At 42.9% G+C, this 12,722-nt stretch overlaps 1 protein-coding gene across 3 annotated transcripts in view; it reads left to right on the top strand.

The window, feature by feature from the left end:
* LOC126470399 (kelch-like protein 5) overlaps nucleotides 1-12,722 on the top strand; it is a 288,827-nt gene that overhangs the window by 179,780 nt on the left and 96,325 nt on the right. The gene's annotated exons all lie outside the window — the stretch shown is intronic.

Here is a 12,722-nt window from a genome sequence, read left to right as displayed (position 1 = left end):
GTGGGAAGTCTCCAGTTGTTGGACCAGAACCTGCCCTAACCATTACTAAGGTGATAGTTTAGTCAAGACTATGAAACTTGATCAGAAGACATCCTGTTGAAATTTGAACTATGATCCAGAAACAAAAACATGTCAAGCTAATCGTGCTAAAGCCATGTTGTAAAAGAAGCTCTGCAATCCTGGGCTTGAATAGGAGACAGACGAAACTCGTGTAGGACTGATGACGGGTCAAGAAACTTTAAGAAACACCTACATATGATGTGTATAGAGAAAGCAGCTCCTATGTATAACCTGTGTGGTGAGGCTGATGAAGCTGCACCACATCTAATTTGCCAGTATAGGTGACACAGAATATTTGGCTCATGAAGTCTTGAAGAAATTGTGTCTAATAAGGAACAATAAAGGGCTTCCTACTAATCTTTAATAGTACTGATTGGCTTTACTAGAACCAAAGGGAATGAAACTATGCAATAAACCCTGTTTTGGTGCAAGCAATAGTGGGCTAGGACTGTTATTGTTTTTGTCTCTCTCTTTAAATCAAATCAGATTGATACAGTATTATTTTAGTTTAGTGTGAAAACAGGTGCCTGGAGTCTACATTTGAAAATGGAAGACAAATGGCCTTCAGCCCAACACCTAACATTTAACAGTGGCCTCATTCCCTGCTTGGGGGGGGAGGGGGGGGGGGCGGCAGAGACTATGAAGGGGTGTGTAGCCCTTACATGGGTGGGACCTTCCATTCTAGGTACACATTGTAGACACTCTGCCTTCATTATCACCCCACAGTTGAAACAGGAACTTAGAACTGTGAACTCCCTAGGGAGCCCACAGTCCCTTTTGTGGGTACGTGTGTGGCGCGCACAGGGCCCCGAGCTATTGGAGTCTCCTTCCTTTTTCCAGACTGCATTACTGTCTGTTCCTCTCCTTCCCTGTCCTTGCTTCTCTCTCCCTGCCCCCTCCTTTCCCACTTGGTGGACTTCTTTATATCAACATGGCTATCTTCTCAGCTTTGTTTTGGTGGCTATCTTCCCAGCTTTGTTTTCGTATGTGCTGTTGTTTAGTTTGCTGTTTCCATCCCCTCTGTGGTGACTGTGGGTGCCCCCTACATCAGGGGAGTGCCTGTGCTCCCCCGCCAGTGTGCATAAATTGTAATGCACAGCATCCTCTACGCTTGCCAGCATGCCCGGTGTATGGGTAAGAACAACGGATTCAAGAGTACAAGACCTTAGATCGACTTACCTACACCGAGGCTTGTCGAAAGTATGACCGGCTCCATCCCGTGCCTATAACTTTTACTTTTTCTTCAGTTACGTCCATTCCCCCTCCTCTTCCCAACCCCGCCCCATTCAGCCCACACCTTCCACCTCACCCTCACTCTCCCATTCCCCCTCCCCATCAGTACCCATACCCACCCCTTTGCGTGCTGCTCCACCTCCCCTGCTGGAGAAGCTCTCCCCTTCTTCGGCAGCTACCGGTACTGGAACTCCCTCTCAGGACTCCTCTTCCCGTCACTCCCCTGAAAGGCGATCTGCAGCTCCATATCAGCCGCGCGATCCGCAGCCGGTGGGCGCCAAGATTGCCAGATGTAATTCTGTGCCTCACCTCCCTGCAGTCTGCCCTTCTTCCTTCACAAGAGAAGAAGCAGAAACGCAAGAACAAGGGCAAGGCCCCTCCAGTACACCCTGAGGTGCCACCTTCCCCTCCTCCTGCTAATGAACCAACCGAGTCTGACCCCACCTATATGGACATCACCCCATGCTTACCGGTGACGGATGGCGACTCGGTGGCATGATTGGCTCCGGTCCGTTGGCTTCCCATTTGGACTCCAGCTTGAGGATCCTCCAGTGGAATTCTAATGGCTATTTGCGTCGCCTCCCGGAGTTGCAGCCCCTTCTTTCCTCCTACTCTGCTGCTTGCATTGCTGTCCTTGAGACCCATTTTGTCAACTCTTACTCTCCCACCTTTCGTGGGTTCCACACTTTCTGTCAAAGCCGAATTGGCCCCTTGCAGGCTTCTGCTGGTGTTTGCACTTTGGTCTGCAAGGACATTGTTAGTAAATGGGTTCCCCTCCATACCACTCTGGAAGCAATTGCTGTCAGGGTCCATCTCGCCACTCCAATCACAATCTGTAATCTCTACCTCCTGCCTGACAGGCTGCTCACATCCCTTGCCCTAATCACCCTTCTTCAACAACTCCCTTCTCCCTTCCTGCTTCTAGGGAACTTCAATGTCCACAACCCTCTTTGGGGTAGTCACACGACTACTGCCCTGGGCAGGACAGTTGAAGCTGTTCTGGCAGGGCTTGACCTCTGTCTTCTAAACACTGGCACTCCCACACACTTTAGTGTGGCACATGGCACTTTCTCTGTCATTGACCTTTCCATCTGCAGTCCCAGCCTTCTTCCCTCCATTCAGAGGGGTGTCCATGATGACTTATGTGACAGTGATCATTATCCGATTGTTTTGACCTTCCTTCAGTATATCTCGCTCCGTCACCCTCCCTGGAGGGCCTTCTCTAAAGCTGATTGGGGTGCCTTCTCCTCTGCTACTATCCCCCCTGTACTACCACACAGTAGTATTGATGAGATTGACTGCCGCCATTCTTTCCGCAGCTGTTTCAGCCATCCCTTCTTCCTCAGGTTCCCCCCATCAGAAGATGGTCCCTTGGTGGACTCCAGAAATTGCTGTTGTCATAAAATACTGCCGCCGTGATCTTCACTGCTTCGAGCGGCACCTTTCTACTGCTCTCCTTCTGGTCTTTAAACGATTCCACGCCCGGGCCCATTACGTAATCATATTTCAGAAACAGATTTGTTGGGAATGGTATGTGGCTGCCATAGGACTGCACACCCCCTCTTCACAAGTCTGGTTAAAACTCTGGTGAATTTTTGGCCTTCGTCCTCCCACCGGCGTTGCAGGAATTTCTGTGCATGGTGTTTTTCTTACCCATGCGTACTTGGTCACAGAATATTTTGCTCAACACTTTGCCCAAGCCTCTGCATTGACTCAGTATATGCCCACGTTCCTCCTCCTGAAAGAGCGCTCGGAACAACTGCCTTTGTCTTTTGTTTCTCGCTGCTTGGGCCTTATAATGCCCCATTTAACGAGTGGGATTTCGCCAGCACCCTCGCCCTTTGTCCCGACACGATTCCTGGACCAGATCGGATACTTAACCAAATGCTCCGACGCTTATCAGTGGCTGGCCACCGTCGTATACTGACCCTTTCCAACCATCTGTGGAGTGAGGGGATATTTCCTACCCAGTGGCAGGAAAGCATTGTTATTTCTGTCTTGAAGCCTGGGAAGCCACCTCTTCAGTTGGATAGCTACCGTCCAGTTAGCCTTACCAACACCCTCTGCAAGCTCCTTGAACACCTGGTGAGTCGGCGGTTGTTTTGGATCCTTGAATCCCGTGACCTGTCGTCATTGACTAAAGGTGGTATTTGCTGTGGCTGCTCTACGGTGGATAACTTGGTACACCTTAAGTCTGCTATCCGGTCGATTTTTGCCCATTGACAACACCTCATTGCAGTCTTCTTTGACCTGCATAAAGCCTATGACACCACCAGGTGCCACCACATCCTCACCACCCGTCACAAATGGGGCTTTCGTGGCGTTCTGCCTGTCTCTATACATAACTTTCTTTCTTGCCGCTCTTTCTGGGTCCAAGTTGGTTCCTCTTACAGCACTTCCCATCGGCAAGAAAATGGGGTTCCACAGGGTTCTGTGCTGAACGTCCCTCTCTTTCTCGTCGCCATTAATGGACTGGTGGCGGCTGCTGGGCTGACAGTTTCCTCCTCTTTGTATGTGGCCAATTTTTGTATCTTTGTTGCTACCTCCGTCGTGGGCGCTGCAGAACGCCGTCTACAGGGGGCTCTCTACTGGGCGCAATCTTGGGCACTCTCCCATGGCTTTCAGTTTTCGGTGGCCAAGTCGTGTATCATGCATTTCTGCCGTACAGTCAATCCCCATCTGGACCTGTTCCTTGATGGCTAATCCCACTAGGTTGTGGACACCCATCGCTTCTTGGCTCTGGTGTCCGATGTCCGGTTGACATGGCTCCCTCATCTTCACCAACTGTAGAGGATGTGCTGGTTACATCTCAATGTTCTTAGATGTCTGTGCAATACCACCTGGGGTGCAGACTGCTCTATTCTTCTGTGATTGTACAAAACGCTGGTCCAGTCTCATTTAGACTACTTGAGTCCTGTCTGTGGTTCTTTGTCACCTTCGACATTGCAGATACTAGATCCCATCCACCATTGTGGGCTACGACTTGCGACTGGTGCCTTCCAGACTAGCCCCGTGATTAGCCTTCTCGCAGAGGCGGGGATTCCACTGCTGCGAGTTTTCCATCACAAACTTCTGATATCTTACATGCTCTGCATTTGCTGCACCCCAAAGTGCCCTAATTATGGTCGCCTTTATCCAGACATGGAGACCAACCTTCCTTGGCGGCGGTCACAATGTGTGCTTACCATGGCTGCCCGCATTCAGTTGCCCTTTCCTGAACTCCAGAACTTCCCTTTACCGCCTCTTTTCTCCGCTCACACACATACCCCTCTGTGGTGCGGCTCTCGGCCACAGCTCTGTCTTGATCTCTCCATCAATTCAAAGGATTCTGTCCCTCTGGAGGCCCTTCGCGACCAATTTTACTGTCTCCTCAGTTCATTCCAGTGTTCAGAAGTGATTTATACTGATGGCTCCATGGTTGCTGGTCACGCTGGTTATGCTTACATCTATGTGAGACATGTGGAACTTCGTTCCTTGCCAGATGGCTGTAGTGTTTTTACTGCAGAATTGGTAGCCATCTCGCATGCATTGGACCATGTCTGCTTCTGCTCAGGACTGTCTTTCACTATCTGTAGTGACTCCTTGAGCAGTTTGGAAGCTATCGGCCAGAGCTTCCCTCGCCACCCATTGGTCATAGTTATCCAGGACTCCCTTTCTCTCCTTAATCAAAGTGGATGCTCAGTGGTTTTCATTTGGACCACAGGCCATGCACTTGCCAATTGACTAGCTGAATTGGCTACTAATGGCCCATCTCTTGCTATTGTCATCCCGGAAATAGACCTTCGCTCGGCATTATGTCGTCAGGTTTTGGGACTTCGGAATTCAGAATGGCACACTCTTTCTTCAACGAACAAGCTCAGGGCAATAAAGGATTCTACAACTATGTGGCAGTCCTCCTTACAGGCATTTCGTAAGCCTCTGTCGTCCTTTGCTGGCTCCGCATTGGCCATACTTGGCTGACTTACGGTTATCTCCTCTGTCGTGAGGACCCCCCCTCTCTGTCGTGGGTCAATGTTGACTGTAGTTCACCTCTTACTGGACTGTGCAGATTAGCCGCCCTGCGACAGACTTTTAGCTTTCGTGACTCGCAACCACTGGCATTAACTCACAATGCCTCAGCGGCTGATCTTGTTTTACGATTTCTTCGTGTGTTTTTTTTTTTTTTTTTTTTTTTTTTTTTTTTTTTTTTTTTTTTTTTTTTTTTTTTTTTTTTTTTGTGGGGGGGGGGGGGCGGCGGGGGTTAATCGCTTTATTTAAGGGTGGGACCTTCAAACTTATCAGTGGGTGGAGGGGATGGCAGGCCGTCTAGCTCCACCCTTCGCCCCGATTGGACTGGCTTCAACTGGGCTTGGTGGTTCATCCCCATCCTCGGCCTTCCCACTCCTTTTTTATGGGGTCTGTTTTGAGTATCTATCTTGTCTACCTGTGCTTCTTCCTTCATGCCCCTGTCATTAGTCACTTTCTTTCCCTCCTCTGTTCTCCCGCCTTCCGCCTTCTTCCTTCTTTCTCTGTCAATAATTTGTGATTTTATGACCATTTTAGTTCTCTCTTACAGTGTGAGGTTTTATCAGTTTTACACTGCATTTCCTTATTTCCTCCATTTCTGCCAGAAAGATTCATTGTCCCACAGTAATGAAGTAATCTTCCATTTTAACCTGGAATACAGATAATGTTTTATCCAGTGACATCATTTTCCCTGTTAGTTTTGTGCAAAAAATTGTAGCGCCTTATGTGGTTTTTGAGAGATTTGTAATGTGGTGCATCAGTTAAAGTGGATGTTTCTGTAGTACACAAGTGTAAATATGAAAATCACTAAATATGGCACTTTAGCTTTACAAACACACAAATCAGTGTAGTGCCATCTTGGTTTGTTTCCATCAGGCAATTAAAGCGCAGGACACACCCATCATGCAAATGTGTTTCTGGTGGTAAAACGTAATACAGAAAATGTTTATTTCAGTTTTCATTCAGTTATATTTTTAAAAGTTTTTTTAAATGAAGCTTGTTGGTGACAGCATGAGCTGTCACGTAGGCCGGCAAGTAGGTAGGTGGTAGGTGATTCATGTGTTTGCAAAATGAAAGTGCCACATCTGGTGTTTTCACTTTTATACTGGTCTATTAGGAAAATATCTGTTTTATTAATGCACTGCACTAAAGACATCTGAAAATTGTGGAATTTTTTTGTGTGATAGGTTGTCCAAAATAATCTGAAAAATTTTCATCAGCGGCTAAAACTGTTACTGGAATTCACTTTGTTTGACATCATATTTCTTTACACGAGGTATCAACTGTTATTTTAGGACAAAAAAGCAAAAGTCACAAATACAATCTGTATTTTTGTCAGATCTAGATTTAAGCTAGTGAATAGCTATTTTCAGTGCATTGAAATCAAGTCATATAAACTTGTCAAGCTTCTGGCAACATATGTTAGTGTAAGAGTTTAAGATGTAGAGGGACCAGATTCTAACTAAATTCCTTTTTTGAAATATACTGCAGTCACTGTGCACAACTGTCCTTATGAAATGAAATTGGTGTGTGGTTTTTTAAAGATTATATGCAATTATCAGAGTTGAAAGAAAAGTCAAAATCCAATTTCAGTGTTCACTAACTATTAGTTACAAATACTAGTACACTACCAACCTTGGTTTTAAAACATTTTTACTTGAGATTGGTAGTTTCACGTTATGCTGCTATGCTGTGCCGATTTCACTTTATCATGTACACGAAATTTTCCTGTCGCTACACATTAGTCATTAAACTGAGCAGCATGCGGTCCCACTTCTCATTGGTCCACACTCCGCCTCTTGGCGCCATCACAAAGGGTGCTGCCGATGTGCGGGTGCCAACGGAACACAACATAATGGTCATTTGACAAAAAGACAACCCCCATCCATTCTCCCTGCCACTGTATAGCGAGAGATTGTGTGCTTTGTACTCCTGTTAAAAGTGGTTGCAATTTTACTCAGTCATTCTTGTCTGTTACACAATGTAGCAGTTACCTGCTGCTCTAGTTGACTGTGGTCAACCAGCTCCACTCCTTCAGGCAGCAGTGCCTATGTTTCAGAATGATCCCCGTGTATGTGCAAGAATTCTTTGAGTACAATCAAACCCTGAAGCTACACTCGACACACTTCATCCTCCTTCCTGTTTCCCAATTATTCTTCCCTGTGTGAAGTCATCCAAGTGTTGTCTTCAGGATATGTTATAATGAAGAACACAGTCACCGTGCACCATTACTGGTCATTGATCGACACAGTCTTTTCCCATTCCTTCAGCTGCCTCGTATTGCGTGTCCAGCCGCATTTAGTGCTGTAGTCACACTGACCTTATATGGTGTGACGTCTAACTTTTTGTGCATGACTGGGAGACCTCTGGCCACATGCTCCTGCACTTTATTTCCACCAAGTAGTTAATGTTATGTTACATTATCTAGTTTGTCCTTCAGTTTTGCAGAACAGTGTGTTACTATGAACAGTATCACATGGTTGTTTCATAATTACGAAGTCAAAGAAACAGGTCTGGGCCCAAATACCAATTGCTGACGTAAAGTGTATGTCTCCATTCCAAATACTGTTTCATTAGTGTTTCCACTATGTTGGCACTTTCCACCAACATTGTGGAGGCCTATTTCTATTATAGTGCCTGCATGTAAAAATCCAGGATGTAACCAGTCGGACAATCGTACAGCACAAATGTTTTTTATTTTAAAGCCACTTCATTTGGATGGAAAATACTATGTGAAAGATAATTGACTTTTGAAAACCTATAAGCTTCTGTCTATGTGTTAAGCCTCCTTTTTTCAGGGATGGATAGAGGTATCAAGCTGAAATTTGTGTCAAATACCGAGGTCTGTTTCCCCTTGGCAGTGTAAAAAATTTAAGCAGAAAGTCAGTGCAATCAAAAGGTGTTGTCATTTATGTCACATATTTTGATACACACAAACTCACTCATCAAAGCCTATTGTTGAAGTATCTATATACAAAATTAAATTTGTACAGAACTCTCAGAGCACGAGCCCTGCTTGTGCTTGCCTCCTCAATCCCCGCCCTCTCCCCTTAAATTAGAACAAGGACTTTGTGTCATCATCCCCCACCCCACGTGTATGTGCCCCCCCCCCCCCCCCCCCCCACACACACACAAATATGTCTACAGTCTTCATTTGCTAACCAACTTTCTGCTGTCCATTATTCATTATTGGTATTGATGTGCAGAATATCACTTGGAATTAGTTTTAAAATTCAGAATATATTTGCGGAATGAAACTTCTATGCTTTAATTTTGATGGCTGTCAGTTGTCACTAAAGTAGAGGAGAAAAAAAAATGTATCTAACTTGAGTAAATGTTGTATGGTATAAAAATTTAAAGAAAGTACCTGTATTTGGATGTATTTTGTAGTTTGGTAGAATGATATTTAAGTGAACTTTGTGAAGCCATTTTACAAGTTTCTTTCATCCTTGTCTCCAGTCAAAGAATGGTATATTAAGTTTACTTTTAAAATCTTTAATATCTACTCTCTTTTAATTGGTCAGATGACTAAATATTATATGTGAATTGGATAGATTATAGTCACCGCCATTTGAGAAATGATACTATTAAATTTCTTAGAAGAAAGATTAAGGAAAGGCAAACCTACGTTTCTAGCATTTGTAGACTTAGAGAAAGCTTTTGACAATGTTGACTGGAATGCTCTCTTTCAAATTCTGAAGGTGGCGGGGGTAAAATACAGGGAGTGAACGGCTATTTACAATTTGTACAGAAACCAGATGGCAGTTACAAGAGTCGAGGGACACGAAAGGGAAGCAGTGGTTGGTAAGGGAGTGAGACAGGGTTGTAGCCTCTCCCCGATGTTATTCAATCTGATTATTGAGCAAGCAGTAAAGGAAACAAAAGAAAAATTCAGAGTAGGAATTAAAATCCATGGAGAAGAAATAAAAACTTTGAGGTTCGCCAATGACATTGTAATTCTGTCAGAGACAGCAAAGGACATGCGAGAGCAGCTGAATGGAATTGACAGTCTTTTGGAAGGAGGATATAAGATGAACATCAACAAAAGCAGAATGAGGATAATGGAATGTAGTCGAATTAAGTTGGGTGATGCCGAGGGTATTATATTAGGAAATGAGACATTTAAAGTAGTAAAGGAGTTTTGCTATTTGGGGAGTAAAATAACTGATGATGGTCGAAGTAGAGAGGATATAAAATGTAGACTGGCAATGGCAAGGAAATCGTTTCTGAAGAAGATAAATTTGTTAACATCGAGTATAGATTTAAATTTCAGGAAGTCGTTTCTGAAAGTATTTGTATGGAGTGTAGCCATGTATGGAAGTGAAATGTGGACGATAAATAGTTTAGACAAGAAGAGAATAGAAGCTTTCGAAATGTGGTGCTACAGAAGAATGAAGAAGATTAGATGGGTAGATCACATAACTAATGAGGAGGTATTGAAAAGAATTGAGGAGAAGAGGAGTTTGTGGCACAACTTAACTAGAAGAAGGGATCGGTTGGTAGGACATGTTCTGAGGCATCAAGGGATGACCAATTTAGTACTGGAGGGCAACGTGGAGGGTAAAAATCGTAGAGGAAGACCAAGAGATGAATACACTAAGCAGATTCAGAAGGATGTAGGTTGCAGTAGGTACTGGGAGATGAAGCAGCTTGCACAGGATAGAGTAGCATGGAGAGCTGCATCAAACCAGTCTCAGGAATGAAGATCACAACAACTACTACAACTACTACTACTACTACTACTACTATTAAATACACAACCTCTGTTTAGATGGGAGATGAGTGCATTTGTGCTCTTAGTGAATGACTTAACAGTGCTTCCATCAGATATTAAGGAAATACAATCTAAATGTAAAGCATGAATACTTTTATAAGATGTCCTTATGTTTGATGATAAAAATGAAAGAAAATACATGAAGAATTTATTGTCCTCACCAATTACACTTCCATGGTGTATGTTACATCATACTGTTTGCTCATCTTATCGCTGTACCATAAGCAATTGATTACTGACTTTCAAACAATTTGTTTAGTCTTGCAAAGTATCCAGACCAGTGAGGCACAAGTTATACAAACATTTACAGTTTTTAGCACTAATTGGGGGCTACACAATGTAGAGCTTTCCATTAACGCTTTGAGTCTCGGGCGTGTCCCAGAATCTTGGACAATTTTAGCATCTCTTTAAGTATCTATTGTTTCATGTTCATTACTTTATGTATGAATGTGGATACTTTATTTGGAGGTAGAAAGGTTCTTGTTTAATCTAGTTACAAAAGGACACACATTCACTGCAAATGTAGCACATTAATTTTATTCAAATTTCACTACATGTTTAAGGAAGAAAGTTTTAAGTAGATTCTTATTACTACAATTAACAGCAATTTGTATGGTACAGTCTGAAACACATTGGCATGTACAGTGGAACTTAAGTCAGGACACCACCATACTGTTTCTTTTCTTGAAGACTTTCCACATTACAGTTTTTTTGGAAGGAATTCTGGCAGCAAAATCCCGTCCTAGAAGTCGCATTTTGAGGAGTAGCAGTGTGTTGTTGCTTACCCGCTTTCTTTGCAAACTGCTCACCTAATTGAAGTAGAAAATTTGCCAAATGGTAGCCTCCGACTTGATTATTTCTTGTTTTTTGGTACTGTATGAAAGTGTTTACTGCCATTATAGAAAGATGGAAAATAGTTTCTTCCACCATTTCATTTGCCTTCTCTTATAATGGTAGTAAGATAAGAGTTGATCATTCCTGTCTATGCGTGCCTTAATGAAATTGTAGTCTGGAACTGCATCAGGTTTTATCGTCCTTGTCATCCCTGTTTTGCTACCGACCTCAGCTTCTTTTTCTGTAATCTTGTGACGACAAATCTGCAACATTTCTAGTGTCCCTCTGCTTCAGACATGACGAATGTTTCTTGCTCATAAACACCTAGGCACCTTTTATAGGAAGTCATCTAAGATTAGACATACATGTTCCCACAGCTATGGTCTTATTCTCCTACAGGAAACTGGAAACAGAGGTGGCGCATAAAATATCAAGGACTGCTACTGACATAAACTTCTGCCACACATCCACTTTTTCAATTCAGGTAACGATCGTAGCTCATCTAATATGATCCATCCTACTTCTGCATCTGGATATTCTGCAACATTAGAATGTTTTGTATTGCATGGTGGCTCTAAAGATGGCACTACATTTGAAATACTATCTTGATTATTCAGGAATATATTATACACTGTTGGAGATGGGATTTCATCTGAAAACACAGTTGAAATATAATTTACCTAGGAGATTTTTCAAGCAAAGTTTGTAGAACAGTAATATTGAAATAATAAAGTTCTTGTACCTCAGTCTGATTGAGAAGCAGAATCACTATATTGTCTTTCAGAAACATCCCCTTTGGAACCAGAGTCTACAAATGGTTCATTCAAAAGCAACTAGATCTCAGTATTGGTCTGTATCATCAGAAAATACACACAAGCACAGTGGTGGTCAACGTGTCCCTATTGCCCACTAGTTGGTGTTCCAGATATCATGGTGGGTGGTAGGTGATAGACTTTAAACACATTTTTATTGGGTTTTCATAAAATATTGACAAAGTATTTGTGAAGTAATTATTATTATATGCTTTAACTTACTGTAACTTCACTTTATAAATTTTAGAAAGTAAAATTACTTCCCTACTTTGCAAATCACCGTTACTGTGAAACCAGTGGGCAGTTGAAAAATTTACCAGCAACACAGATACAAAAGTGGACAGTAGGTACCAAAGTTTGACTACCCATGCTCTAGCACAGCAAGAAACCCCAAAAACTATTGTGGAAGCGTCGTTGTAGTGGTTGTGAACAAATGTGGGTTGTACTTGAGAATGCCAAAATAGTTCAGAAACCTACAGATGATGGCAGCAACATGCAGAGGTCATTCCACAGCATACCGAACTTGAATAGAAACTGATAACAACAATGCAAATGGAGGAAGATGAGCAGAGGTGTGCTCAGGTTGGGACTCAAAGAGTTAAACAAGTGCAAATTTTTGCAGGAACTATCTATCTCCACTGTGTTAAAAATTAAAGGAATCATGATTCTGATTTTTGGTGCAATAATGTTTCTTCTAACTTAATTTGATTTACTACCCCCTGTCCTGTTTGTAGTCCAATACTGGGGATTGATTTTTTTCCATCAGTGATATTTGGAGCACCTGCCCCTAGGCCAAGCATTACTGAATTATCACAATTTGACTCTCTCTTTGGTTTGCACCAGGGTTTGTTACTGTTTCATGTTTTTAGAAAATACTATTTTTGTGTATCATCTTGCATTTAATCATTATCAGAAGCTCCCATTCACATTTTTAGAAAATACTGTAAGTTTTAATTTATAGACTTCTGAGTTAAAACATTTGTAACTAATATTATGGTAAGATA

Source organism: Schistocerca serialis, chromosome 3, assembly GCF_023864345.2.
Source record: "Schistocerca serialis cubense isolate TAMUIC-IGC-003099 chromosome 3, iqSchSeri2.2, whole genome shotgun sequence".
Lineage (NCBI taxonomy): Eukaryota > Metazoa > Arthropoda > Insecta > Orthoptera > Acrididae > Schistocerca > Schistocerca serialis.
This window is presented reverse-complemented; position numbering and strand designations above follow the sequence as displayed.